Raw genomic sequence first — 15,938 nt, 5'->3', positions numbered from 1 at the left:
GTGGGTGATGCGTGGAACTGAATTTTAAGTCTGTTCTCAACTTTTTCCATAATGTCCTCCAGAAATACCCCACAAATTTAGTATCTTTATCAGAAACTATACTCCTTGGAAGACCATGTAGTCTTACCACCTCTTTGAAAAACAAGTCTGCAATATGGACAACATCATGAGTTTTGTGGCATGGAATGAAATGTGCCATTTTGGAGAACCTATCAACCACCACGAATACTGAGTCATTACTCCTTTGTGTCCTTGGCAATCCAAGAACAAAATCCATACTTATGTCCTCCCATGGCCTTGATGGAACAGGCAATGGCTGATATAGGCCAGTATTGTGACTAAACCCCTTGGCAACTTGACAAACCTGGCAACTCTGTACAAACTTCTTCACATCCTATGAAATTTGAGGCCAAAAATAATGTTTTCTAAGAATGGAAATGGTCTTATCTCGACCAAAATGTCCTGCCATCCCTCCACTATGTTTCTCCTTAATCAGATTTTCCCTCATGGAACTTCTTGGAATGCACAATTGACTACCCTTGAACAACATGCCATCCTGAATCAAATAGTCTAACCACTTGGTTCTATCTATAGCAACAGGTTCTTTACAAGCTTTCCATGCTTCAGCAAAATCAGGATCCTTGGGGTACAAATTCTTGAGTTCATCAAATCCAACTACTTCAACCAGCATTACTGTAAGCAACAACTGTCTCCTACTTAGTGCATTTGCAACCCTGTTAGATTTTCCACTTCTATGCTTCAACACAAATGTATAACTCTGCAAGAACTCTACCCACTTCATATGCCTCTGATTCAATTAACCTTGGCTATTCAGGTACTATAATGCCTGATGATCAGTATACAAAACAAATTCTTTTGGCAATAAATAATGCCTCCATTTCTTTAAGGCTTGAACTATTGCATAGAACTCTTGATCATAAACATAATACTTCTTCTTTGCATCATTCAATTTTTCACTAAAATATGCAATAGGCTTACCTTCTTGGCTTAATACAACCCCAATAGCACTGCCACTAGCATCACAATCCACCTGGAAAACCTTTCTAAAATCTGGAAGTGCCAACACAGGCTATTCTATTACCTTCTTCTTCAGTAATTCAAAACTTCTCGCAGCTGCTACAGTCCATTTGAACTCTTTTCTATATCCTCTTATTGTATCAGTTAGGGGTGCACATATGCCATTGAAATTCTTAATAAACTTCCTGTAAAAATTAACTAGACCATGAAATGATCTTACCTCAGTAGCAGACCTTGGAGTAGGCCATTCCAAGATGGCTTTTACCTTCTCCGGATCCATTTTGAGACCTTCAGGTGATATAACAAACCCTGAATAGACAAACTCCCTTTTTGAAAAGTTACACTTCTTTAGATTAAGTAACAGTTTCTCTTCCCTTAGCCTTTCAAGGACACTACGAATATGCAATAAATGTTCTTCCAAAGTCTTGCTGAAAATTAAAATATCATCCAAATAGACAATAACAAATTTTCCCAAGAACTTCTTAAGTACCTCATTCATGAGCCGCATGAAGGTGCTTGGGGCATTCGTCAATCCAAAGGGCATGACTAACCACTCATAAAGACCCTCCTTGGTCTTGAAGGCTGTTTTCCAATCATCTCCTTCTCGAATCTGTATCTGGTGATAACTACTCTTCAGATCTATCTTTGTGAAGTACTGAGCTCCACTCAAGCAATCCATAAGATCATCCATCCTTGGCAAAGGAACCTGGTACTTGATGGTTATCCTATTTATAGCTCAAGAATCTGTACACATCCTCCACTCTCCATCCTTCTTTGGTGCAAGTACTGCAAGTACTACACATGGACTCAGGCTCTCTCGAATCAAGCCCTTCCTCAATAGCTCCTAAACCTATCTATTTAGCTCCTTTGTTTTAGTAGGAGTCATCTTGTGAGTAGCCTTGTTAGGCAAACTAGCTCCTGGAATCAGATCTATCTGATGACTAATTTTCCTTATTGGTGGCAATCCATCTGGAACATTATCAGGGATAATATCTCCAAACTCCGCTAGTAAATCTGAAACTTCAACTAGTATTTCACTACTACCTTCTTTATCTTTCCTAAGAATCAAAGCATAACACATATGCTGATGTTTCATGCCATCTAAAAACTTCCTTTCATCAACAAGACAAATCCTAGCACTGCTACATACCTTTTCACCTTCCTTTTTCATGGGCTTCAATTTGTGGTGAACTCCATACTTTATGAGAGAGTATGTGTTTGCATGTCCATCATGCACTGCATGTCTATCAAACTGCCATGGTCTACCCAACAATAGATGGCAAACATCCATCGAAATAACATCACAAAAAACTTCATCATGGTAACTTCAAATTTTTAATTTTACTAAACATTGTTCACTTACCATGACCTTATGATCATCTTTTACCCAAGCAATCTGATAGGGCTGGGGATGTTTCTCCCTCTTGAGCTTCAGCTTAGAGACCATCTCTTCTGATACCAAGTTATCAGTGCTACCACCATCAATGATCACATCACAACATTTATCCTCACACTTGCATCTGGTACGGAACAAACTCCTCTGTTGTCCTGGTTCAATCTCACTAGTTAGTAGGACTCTTTCATTTACCAAGGTTTCTCCTCTTTTTGCATCCTCTGAATGTGATGATTGTGCATCCTCATCCACATGAGCAACCCTAGCTTGGCCTTCAACTCTCCTATCTGTCCTTCCTTGTCGTTGAGGGTATTCAAAGGCACGATGACCTTCTTCATTGCAATGGAAATAGGTACCATGGAAGCCTCCTCTTCCTTGTCCACGTCCTCTACCTCTTCCTCTTTGATTTCCAAATTTTTGATCATGGGAGCAGTTGAAACCCTCATTCCTCTGGTTCCTACTAGTACCCACATCTTCATTTTTCTTTTGGGTTTCATTGCGGCCTCTAGATTACCTACCGCTTCCCCTTCCTCCTTGACTATGCCCTCTTTGTCTTCCTTCAAACCTTTTATTTAGCTTCTCTTCAACTTGTAGGGCAAACTGGTATGCCTCTTCAATGCTGGTCATTCTTAACAGACTTAATTCCTCCTGGATGCTAGGTCACAACCCATTGATATAACGAGCAACCTTCTCCTTATTTGCTTTTGCATGCCCTACTCTAATCAAGAGTCAGTAAAATTCCTCTGTATATTCTTGGACTGATCTTCCTGCTTGCTTTAACCCATGCATCCTCTTAAACAAATCAAGCTCATAGTCCACAGGAATGAACTGCTTCTTCAATTTGTCCACCATGCGATCCCATCTTGTGATCTTCTCCTTTCCTCTTCTATTTCTTTCCAATTGGACCTATTGCCACAAGATTTTGGCATGGCCTTTTAGTTTTTCCTTTGCAAACTTAACCCTATCTGGGTCCCTAATATCCTCATACTCAAAGTATTCTTCCAGTTCATTGATCCAATCGATCAACTCATTTGGTTTCAGATTTCCTGAAAATACACCCACTTCAATTGTAGTTCTTTTCCCAAACTTAGTAATGGACCTAAAAAGCCTTTCCTCTGCATGATTCAGAACTTCCCCATCAAATTCCTCTTTTGGTCCCATTACTTCTTCTTCATTGTCATCCTCACTATTGTCACATGCGGCAAGATTTACTCCTCTACGAAGCTCCTCTTGCAATGCCTGCACCTACCTTTGGAGGGCTCTAACCTCCTCAGGATTAATAGCTCTAGCCCTTCCACCACACTCTCTTCATGGAGGCATCTTCTTAACTCAAACCCACAACCACACAGTCCTAGTGCAAACTGCCTCACAGTCGGCGTTCTGTCTACACACTAAGGAAAACCTACTCTGATACCACTTGATGGAGACAACACCCAAGAACAAAATGGACACAAGAAAAAAGGGAAATTGTATTAACTAAGAAAATAAGCTAGTACAAATAGTACAGAGAAAATAAACTTCAAGACATACCCTAAGGGCTTACAATAGCATAAATCTAGAGATAATTTCTCCTTTCAGTACCTCCTCTCAAACTCCACTCCAAACTACCTTTTACAATGCAAAAAATCTCCTTAAATAGACCCCAAAGGGTTAAGGACTAGGAGTACATTCTAAAAAGTGCTAGTAGGAATCCACTAACCAAATAGAAGGTTCCAAAAGCTACGTTAGAAGTTGGTGCAAATCTAGAAGAATCCAGAAATGGTAACCGAACTTCCAGGAGGCATAACTTTTGAACCATAGCTCCGATTGACAAACCATTTACATCTTCGAAAAGCTCTCAAAGCACTCTATAGCCCTATGGATGAGCTTCACTTGTCCCCCATTTTTTGGCCCTTTTCAAGGTCATTTAATGCCCCTAACTTGACTTTGAAGCATTCTTAGGAGGTCTCCAAAACCCAAAAAATTGCAATAACTTTCAAACCGTGGGGCCTTTTGACCTGATTATTTTTTTGGAATGCTCTAAATCAAAATTACATTTAGCTAGCCAATTCACACCTTCTAGGTCACCAAAATGGTGGCCAAATTGCATGCTTCTATTTTTTCAAGATTTTCTAGCACACTGATAGTTGAACTGTGAGAGTTGGAACCTTTATTTGACCCAAATGGGTATCCAAAAATGTAAAGACATGAAACAGAAACTAAGTCTAAGTACCTTTTTTTGGGTGACACAAGATTGCCCTTATACCTCTGGATGCTCCTGCATCATGGACTCTAAGGAAGGAGATCATGTAATGTGGAAAATCTAACGATCGTCGCTATGTCACCATAGAGAAGATGCACAGTGGTTTGTATAGTGATATAGTGAGCCTTGATTTGGTAGTGACATGTGGAGCCAGGTGGTGGTGATGAGCAAGCATAGAGGTGGTGGTGACACATGGTAGCGAAGGATAAGGTCATTGGAAAACTTTTTGGAATCCAATGGTCAACATGTCGCCACTGAAAATGGGAAAATTTTTGGCAAGTGACATGGTGACTTCCTCAAAAATTCAAAGAACCAGTGCAGTTTGAATGTGGGTCTTGCTTGAGGTCATTGACCAATCTAAATGTGACAAGTGGCGATAAGAGCTAATATAAGTTTGACAAATGACACTGTTCAAATGGTCAGAGGAAGAAAAGGAGTTTAAAATTAAAAAATATATCCTTGTGCACATTCATTCCAAATTTGAAAAATTTGATTTCTATAGTTTAAACTATAGAATATTTTAAATTTTTCATTTTCATTTTTTCATTTGTGCAAACTTGTGAATGGAAGCCTAAACTTCAAATGGCCATAACTTGGGCAATTTTTATCGAAAATGGGTGCTCCAATATACCACTAGAACCAAAACAAGATGAATTTGAGGTCAATTTTTGCACAAGTGCTCACCGGTTTGCACTATAAGTCAATTTGTGATTCTTAGGGCATTTTTAACAGAATGAGCAATTTTCACCATTGAAAATCAAAATTGGTTAGAGGGTAGATTTGAAGACTTGTTGGGGTCTAAATGTGGAAAAAGTTGACTTTAAATAGTTTTCTTGCAATTGTGAGGTCATATTGTAACTAGTTTTTCACTTTTACTATGAATTCACTTCGGCATACAAATGAGTTATGATGTTGAATCAAATATCTTAGATATTTTTGCTTTTGGAAACCAAATGATGATGATTTTGATTTTGGCAGTTGAGGAGAGAAGGTAGAGAGATTCCTTTTAGCTTCTTGAGGGAGAATTCTGAAGGGACACATGTCAATTGCAAATGCAATTCGAGAATTTCCCTCTTGATACATTTTTTTTCTTCTTCTCTAGAAAAAGGTTGTTGGTTGGTTTTCAATTTCTAGTTCTAGGAGCTGTGCTTAGGCTATGAAAGCCATACACCTAGCATTCTTTCTTGTATTGAATAGTAATTTGAGTTTTATGCAGATAGTTCTGATTTGTTAGGTTATTATTGAGTTGTTTTTGTACATCCTTTTATGTATTTTTCTCAAGGAGATGAATAAGAACAACAATGGGTTTTGAATTCAGTTTGAATCTTGTCTCTTGGTCATGGATTTGCAATCTTTTTTAGTTTGTGAACAAAGAGCATAAATTAGGTTACAATTTTCTTAGAATTGTATGTGGTTGAAATGTCTTGCTAGTGGAACAAAGAGCCATGTAAATTCTTGGTGTTTGTCATAGGGTTTGCAATTTTGTGAGATGATAGTCTTAGTATGAGGTTCATATTGATGCAAATGTCTATTCACAAGGTGAATGATAGATCAGGGATCTTGGTGTAGGAATTATGTCACAGATTTGCAAAAGATGTATGGTTATAATTCATGTAATTGCCCAATAGATAAGGCACTAATTAGAGATAGGATCATTAGGTTTTGTTTCTCATACCTGGGTCTTTCTATTATCAACATATTAAATCAATTTTCCCTTTTATGTCTAAAGTTATTCAAAGTTTAACCCCCACTTAGCTTACCAGTTTCATGAGTCATGCTATTAGCTATTCCATGCTTTTGATTTCTCGGTTAAGTATAGAAGATTTAGGGGTTTCATCTATTATTCTAGATCCTAATTATGCTCATTGCACTAGTCACATAATTAGATCTTAAGTGGTTTACCCACCTAGGTTTTGTAGAGCCTGAAGTGAAGAAGGAGTGTAGCCTTATAGTTGGCCCAAGTTCTTGGTGAATTGTGTCCATTATTGGAGATAGCTTCCCATAGATGCATTCTTGCCTTGCATACCTGGTTATTCAAACTCTATTAAATCAAGAGCCAAAAAAACCAATTTGGGAAAAATCACTAGTAACGTGCTACTAATTCTCACTCTTTTGAAGTGATGGCTTATAAAATGCCAACCTTGTTAAAGGTTACATTACACACTTTTAAATATGACTTGGTTAAAGGATTTCAATCACCTTGTTATGAGTGAACCTTACTAGAGGACTTTAGAATATTCCATTAGAATGCCACCTAGTTAAAGGATTTACAAATGACTATTAGGTCAACCTTAATCCAAAGGATTTATCCTAAACTAATACAATGATTAGAAATTAATAATAGGACTTGATTTGATAACAAATCACAACTCACTTGCTTATTAAAAATCTCTATTTAGCCCTCCATTATGTTTTGCTTTATTTACTTTAGCTCTGATTGTTTTTTCACCCTTGAAGTGTTCATCCTCTTAAGCATTCTTTCTTTTCATGCCAAATGCTAATTTTCTTATTTGACCACCATACGAAGCAACACCCTAGACTCCTTATCTTTCTTTGGGTTCTCCAACATTCCAACTATTGATTCAAGCCTTTGTATCCCCTTATAAAGAGAATTTAAGTCTTTTATCACTGGATAAAAATCATCCATTTTAGGGTTTGGCTAGATTCATTGAATCTTCCTTCTTTTTCATTTTTCTCCCTCTAGAAACTTCATTCTCAATCTTCTTTGAATTCAACTCAAAATGGTTTATCTTGAATTCTATGCCTCTAACTAATCAAACTTATCTTCCACAAATTTCACACAATCCAAGAAATCAACTTTTTTAAATTAGATTTAGCAAATCCATGATCTGACACATAATGTTGTCACTCAAGAATAACTAGCCTCTGATGCATGACACACACTATGTTGCTTGACATCCATTAACAGTTCGCTTGGCACATACTATCTTTCACTATCACTCAACACACACTTGAGTTTACTTGGGACATACTATGTTCACTTGATATACAATAGATCTTCACTTTGATCATCACCAATTGAATTTGTACCTAGCTTGAACTAACTTTGCTCATCACTAACTAATCACTTGATCAAGCTTAGCAGACATAATTCATAGTACTTGTTCTTTAAGACATAGCAAGTTTATCCATTAACTTCAGCTTTAAGTAAATAAAAAATACAACATATCATCTATGTCTTACTTGGTCTTAGTACTCCTTTTCTATACTAAATAACTCAACCTTTCTTCTAGGTGCTCTTGTTATCACATTTGATCAATTCCTCTTCATCAATCAAAGAAATGATAGCATTTAGACCAAACAAGAAATTGTCTCACTAGTAAGTGGTAGGTTTGACATCATTGACAATATAATGATTGTTCCAAATTTGATACAAACAATCTTATTTTCAACAATGTCCCTCTTTGACATTGATGGAAAATCAATACAAATAATAACACCAAAAAGAAATTTAATACTTTGTATTACAATCTCTCCCTCCATCTATATGTGTCCTTCCTCTATGTAGGGTAATGTATCTTTGTCAATCTCCTTCTTTCTATCATATCTCCCTCATAGTGATTCACTAATCTCTTTCTTACTGTCTCCCTCTAACTTTACAACTTTATCTGATTACTGCCTCTAAAGTAACTCACCCTCTTTCAAGGTACAATTATTTATTCTATCTCTATCAGAGCTATTTCTACCTCTTAGAAATTTTGCTTTCACTTTGTTGGATATTCAATTCTATCCTCCTTAGGGCTATTTCTCCCTCTTTGACAACAATGCTAAAGAATTTTCATCTTCACATGCATATGTGAACAACTCAAGTTCTTCCTCTATCACCTTACTTGTGACTAATCTTTTATTCCAGTTCTTTGATTACTTTAGGCAGCTCCTAAAGTAGGATCCACTACATTAATGTGTAACATATGCCATTCAAATCAATTGAAGTAGGGCACTTCTCATGCTCCTTAAATAGTTTTGGATAGGGCTATCACCCCTAGTTTACCTCTTAGATACTCATGGGAATCCTTAGGTAAAGCTTTTTTGAATATATTAGCTATTTGTTCTTTGGTATTCTCATATTCCATCTTCGCTTCTTTGTCTTGGACTAGCTCTCTCAAGTAATGATACTTGATAGCTATATGTTTAGTCTTTGTATGCATCATAGGGTTCTTAGATATATTTATTACACTTGTGTTATCATAGTAAAGTATAATAGGTTCAGTGATTTCCTCCTTCATTCCTTTGATTAGTTTTTTGATCCATACAATATTGGTACAATTCAATGTAGCAACAACATATTTAGCTTAAATAGTAGATTGTGAAATGCAATTTTTTTTCTTACTAGTCCATGTAACTAGTCTCTTTCCCAAGAAAAATGTTCTACCACTTGTACTTTTTTTATCATAAATTTTTCCATGCCAATCAACATCTATATAGGCTCTCAATTCAAACTTATCATTTTTCTTGTAGTATAGACCAAAGTCCTCTATTCTTTTTAGATATCTCATAATCCTTTTTACAACCATCAAATGATTCTCCTTAGCATTTGTAGAAAATATTGTAACAATCCCAACAACTAATGCAATGTTAGGTATGCTATGAAAAACATATTGCAATTTTCTAATCATAGACCTATACAAAGTTTGGTTTTCTTCAGTAGAATCATTAGTCTTTGATAGTTTATGTACTATGCCATAGGTGTGCTAATAAGTTTTGAATCCTCCATACCAAAAAATGTCAATAGTTCCTTCGCATAATTGGATTGAGTGATGTAAATACCACACTACATTTGATACACTTACAAGCCAAGAAAGAATTTAATCTCTCTAAACATGGACATCTCAAATTTTTGTATCATTTCATCAACAAATGTCTTGCACAATGTATTTTGTCCTCCAAATATGATATCATCAACAAAAATTTCAGCTAGTAAAATACCTTTACTAATCTTCAAGTACAACTTTCTATTATCATCAATTCTCTCAAAACAAATCTTCACAAGATAATTATGAAGTCTTTCATACCATGGTCTAGGTGCTTGCTTTAAACCATATAAAACTCTGTGTAGTCTACATACCATGTTCTTGTTATTTGCATCAACAAATCCTTCAGGTTGTTCAATTTAAACCTCTTCTTATAGTATACCTTTTAGAAATGTAGATTTCACATCCATTTGATAAACTTTGAAACCTTTGTATGTAGAGTAAAAAAGTAGAGTTCTTACTCCTTCCTTTTAATCTTGCAATAGGGCTAAAAGTTTCTCCATAGTCTATTCCTTCTTCTTGAGCATACCGCTTGCAAACTAATGTTTCTTTATTTATTTTGACTTCACCATTCTCATCTAATTTATTTCTATAAACCCACTTGGTTCCAATAAAATTCCTTTTCTTTGGTCTGGGTACAAGTGACTAGGTTTTGTTCTTCTCAATTTTCTCAATCTCTTCTCTCATCAATTAACTCTAATCATTATTTTCCAATGCATCCCTAATTGATTTAGGCTCATACATGGTTAGTAGACGTGTATCACTTATCAACTTGTTTCTTGTCATAGGTATAGCCTCTTTATCTCCAATAATTTGTGTAGCAAGGTGATGTCTCTTGACATAGTTTGACAATCTTGGTTTTGCTATGTTTTCTTCAATGGGTCTTTCAACTTCAAAATCACTGTGTGCTTCTCTATCAGGTAATTCAACTTTTCTTTCGTGTGAAATTATCTCATTATAAGAATGTACCTCAACTTCTTTTTGCTACTCAGTACCTAGTTATAGCCTAGATCCTAAATGTAGCTTAACATTCATTGTATGTGGCTTGACAGTCACTAAAACTTGTTGTTTTTTATTTAAAATTTGATTCATAGCTTCATAATTGATCATGTCATCATAGAAATACACAAAATATTTTTAATCTTTAGGGTTTTTGATAGGTCCAACTTCATGTACTTTTGTATGCTCATCAAACTTCACATTTGCACTTTCCACATCTTTGTTTGTGTTAGTATTTAAACACTTATAAGCTTTTCTTCTTGTGGAATAAACTAGCAATATACCTTCTTCACTTTTAGCATCAAATTTTCCATTCCTATTATCCCTAATAATGTAGCACTTGCTTCCAAATATCTAAAAATATTTTACATTGGGTGAGTATCCATGCCATAGTTCAAAAGGTGTGGAATTTGTACCTTTTCTTGACTTGTACTTGGTTTAGGGTATATACAGATGTACTGATAACTTCTCTTCAATATTCCAAAGCAACATTCTTCTACATCATGAGTGTTCTAGCACAATCCATCATAGATCTATTCCTCCTTCTAACAATCCCACTTTTTGGAGGGGTTCTAGGTGTAGAAGTATATCTTTTGGTTCCTTTATGATTACAAAAATCTCAAACTCATATGATGTAAATTCTCCACCTTTAGATCTCAAACATTTCAAGCTTTTGTCAGTTTCCTTTTCCACTCTAGCCAAGTACCACTTAAACATTTAAAATGCATAATATTTTTGCTTTAAAAACATAACCATCATCATCCTAGAATAATCATCAACAAATAGGATAATGTAATTTTCACCTTTGTAGCTTTGTGCATTGATTGGTCTGCATAAATCAGTATGAACTAATTCAATAATTTGTTTTGAAGAGTGAGTCTTGCTTTTAAAACTTGATTTAGCCATCTTGCCTAATTGAAATTGTTTACATATTACATTATCTAGTTTCTTCATTTTTGGCAAACCTCTAACTCTCTTCATCTTACTGATACTAACCAAATTATCAAAATTTACATGACATAGTCTTTTGTGCCACAGCCACACGTTATCAATTTGTACAACTAGAAACATAGCATCATTCATGTCAAGGTAGAATGGATTACCTCTAGTTTGACCACCTCTACCAATTAGCTCTCCATTAGCATGATAGATCTTGGCTTTTCTATTTCCAAATTCAACCTTACATCCAACACTATTTAGTTGTGAGACACTTAGCAGATTATAGTCTAGTCCTTCTAGATAATAAGCATTGCCATATATGATCTCATCTATCAACTTAATTAATCCCTTTCCTTTAATAAGACATAATGCATCATTTCCAAATCTAACACTATTACCAACATAATGCACAAGGGAATTGAAATTACTTTTATCTCCAGTCATGTGATTGGAACAACCACTGTCAATAATCCATCTGTCACTCTTGTTTACAAAGGACACTAGTGCAATTACCTCATCTTCATCAAAATAATCCTTCATTGCAACATAGACAATATTCATGATCATCAAGTTCTTCATTGGATTCCTCTTTAGCAATGTAGCAAGATTCATTTTCTTTGTCTTTGTAGTCTTTTTTGTTCTCATCTCTTTTGCTTCTGAAATTGTCTCCACTTCTATTGTTTTTCTTCTTAGGACACCTTGCAGCAATATAACCAAATTCATTAAAATTGAAACATATAATAGGAATGTTACCATTGTATTTTCATTTTCCTCTATGAAATCTCCTAGCTATCAATGCTTTAAGCTCTTCAACATTATTTTCATTTGTATCAATATCACTAGAAACTTGTTTGCTCTTTTTCTTTTTCTTTTCTTTAGGCTCTTTTAGTGACAACTTAGCTTTGAAAGAAGATTCAACATTTTTAGTTTTGAAATTATCAAAATTAGAGAGTTCAAAGGTAGTCAGTCTACCTATTAATCCTTCAATGGTTAGAAAATTACTAGATCTGCATCTCAACTCTTGTATGGTAGAGATTCTAATAAAATAGATGAGCAAAAATGTTCTTAGTACTTTTCTTATCATAGTCTCATCTTCAATGTTACTAGTTCCTCCTCTAATAGCATTTACAACTTCTTTTACTCAGGCACAATATTGAACAATATTCTCACCTTCTTACATTCTCATATCATCAAACATACCTCTGAGACTTTCAAATTTGGCTGTCAACACATTTTTGTCTCCTCCATAGACCTTTTCTATGGAATCCCACATCTTCTTAGCTTTATCACATTCCTTGATATCATCAAAATCAATGTAGCTTAAGGTAGATCAAATCTCTAATATTTCCTAATTGTTCTCGTTCTTCCCTTTTAGATCCTCAGTTGTAGGGGCTCCAATAGGATCAACATGTTGAACAGAAATGGTAGTTTGTGCATAGTCTCCAAGCCCTCCTAGATGTAGCCTCATCAAAATTTTCTAACTTTTTGGTGCTTAAGAAAACTCAGACATATATCTCCTTATTGTGTATCTTGTTTGCATCCATTAGATGATTCAATACTTAAACTTTTAGGTTACAATCCTAGGTCAAAATAACTTTGTAGAAATGTAAACATGAAACATAACAAAATCATTCACAGATATGACATAAGGATTTTACACGGAAACCCAATTTGAGAAAAACCACCAGTAACATGCTACTAATTCTCACTCTTCTGAAGTGATGTCCTATGAAAGGAAAACCCTATTAAAGGTTACAATATACACTATTAAATGTGACCTACTTAAAGTATTTCAATCACCCTATTAAGAGTGACCCTTGTTAGATGACTTTAGAATATTCCATTAGAACGTCACTCGATTAAAGGATTTAAAAATGACTGTTAGTTCAACCTCAATCCAAAGGATTTATCCTAAAATAATACAATGATTAGAAATTAACAATAGGACTTGATCTGATAACAAATCACAACTCACTTACAGATTAAAAATCTCTGTTTAGTCCTCCATTCTTCTTGGATTCATTCACTTTAGCTTTGATAGCTTGTTCACCATTCAAGAATTCATCCTCTTAAGCTTTCTTTCTTTGCATGCCAATTGTTGACTCTCTTATTCAACCACCATATGAAGCAACACCCTAAAACCTTGTCTTTCTATAGGTTCTCACACATGCTAACTGTTGCTTCAAGCTTTGTATCCCCTTATAAAGAGAATTTAGGTCCTTTTTTGCTCAATAAGAATTGTCCTTTTTAGGGTTAGGTTAGATTTAGTGAATCTTCCCTCTTTTCCATTTTTCTCCCTCTAAAAAATTCCTTCTCAATCCTCTTTGAATTTTCCTCAAAATAATTTATCTTGAATTATGTACCTCGAACTCATCAAGCTTATCTCCACACATTTCACACAATTCAAGAAATCAACTTTGTAGGCTTAGATTCAGTGAAAACACAATCTATCTCATTATGCTATCACTCAACATTAACTAGCCTCTGATGCTCAACACACATTGTGTTGCTTGACATCCACTAATAGTTTACTCAATACATAATGTCTTTTATTTTCACTCATACACACTTGAATTTACTTAGCACATACTAAGTTCACTTGACATACACTAGATCTTCACTTTGTTCTTCACCAATTGAATTTTTGCTCAGCTTGAACTAACTTTTCTTATCACCAACTAATCACTCAGTCAAGCTTAGAAAATAAAATTTGTATTACTTTTTCATCAAGACTTAGCTATTGTATCCATTAACTTCAGCCTTAAGTAGATAAATAGTACAATATATCATCTATGTCTTACTTGGTATTAGTACTCCTTTCTATACTAAATAACTCAACCTTTCCTCTCGGTTCTCTTGTTATGACATTTGATCAAATCCTCTTCATCAATAAAAGAAATGATGGCATTCAGACTAAGCAAGCAATTGTCTCACCAATAAGTGTTAGGTTTGACATCATTGAAAATATAATGATTTTTCTGGATTCCATTCAAATAATCTTATTTTCAACATGGTTTTTCCTAAATTTTTAGAGATTACCAAATATACCATAGATATGATGATTGAAAAAGAGCATTTCATGTTGAATGATAAGGGAAGGAAAGATTTTGATTAGATTAAAACTACCATAACTAATGCTCCTATGTAGGGAAACCCAATTTATAGGAAATACTTTATTATGTATTGCTATTCTTCTGTACATACTCTTTTTGGTATTCTAACTGAAAAAAATGATCAAGAAGTAGAAGACCCTATTTCATTTGTGAGTACCTCACTAAAAAAACATGAATTCAAAAAATCTTTAATAGAGAAATAGGTTTATGCAATCATGAAAGATGTGAAATACTTGATTTAGCTATAGAATGTATTTTGACTTAGCAAGAGGTAGGGGTAAACAAAAGGGCTATGTGGATAGATAAGATACAAGAATATGACCTCACTTTTAAACCTAGAAAATTGGTCAAAGGGAAAGGTATTTGCAAACTAATATCATACACTAATGTTTTCCCCAAACCTAATCATAAACAAGAACCTAAGGTTTTTCTGGTAAGTCTCATCAATCCTTAGTTCTCTAATATATCCCATTACTTGACCTATGGAGAATGTTCAAAACACCTAACTTCTCATGAAAAAAGAGACTTGAGGCTTAAAGTAGATAAATTTGTTATAGCACAATGAATTTTATATAAATGAGGTTTTGATGGGACTTTCTTGAGATGTATCGATAAAGCTCCACAACAACAAAAATTTAGAGCCTTTCATAGTGACTCCTATGGTGGGCATTTCTCATCTAAGGTGACAATTTTTAAGATTTTGAGGAATTGTTTCTACTAGCCTAGTATGTTCCAAGATAGTTATACATATGTAAATAATTGCAATAAGTGAAATCTTTTCATGGGAATACCTCAATTGGCCACTTTACCATTGAAACCAATGTCAATGGATGAACCTTTTAAGCACTAGGGTCTAGACTTTATAGGCCCTATAAATCAATCATCAAGTGCAGGCCACTCTTATATCATCACTACTATGGACTATTTTAATAAGAGGGTAGAAGTTCTCCCCACTAGGAAGAGCAGTTCTTAGGTTCTTTATGATTTCTTAATGTAGTATATTATGTCTTGCTTTGGAGTACCTCAAAAAATAGTTTTTAATAATACAACTTATTTCTCATCACTAGAACTGAATTCATTTTGTTATAATTATAAAATTTTCTGGTCACTTTCTTCAGATTACTTCCTTCAAGGCAATGGATAGGCTGAACCAAGAAATATTAATTTAGTAGTCATCATGAAGAATCTAGTAAGTGAGAATTCCAAGGATTTCCATAAGAGATTAAATGAAGTGCTCTAGATGGATAGTATTACTCCAAAAAGAGCTATAGGAATGACCCCATTTGAGATAGTATATGGCATAGATGCACAAGTATCACCACCTTTAGAATTGGCTACATGTAAACTACAATCAGTCATTGAAGATGAACAATTTTAGAGTTTCCTTGAGAAAATAATTATGTATCTCACCAAACTAGAGGAAGAAAGAGACATATTGAAGG

This window comes from Cupressus sempervirens, chromosome 4 (assembly GCF_028749045.1).
Source record: "Cupressus sempervirens isolate cs-2001-9-10 chromosome 4, ASM2874904v1, whole genome shotgun sequence".
Taxonomy (NCBI): domain Eukaryota; kingdom Viridiplantae; phylum Streptophyta; class Pinopsida; order Cupressales; family Cupressaceae; genus Cupressus; species Cupressus sempervirens.
Note: the sequence above shows the minus strand (reverse complement) of the source record.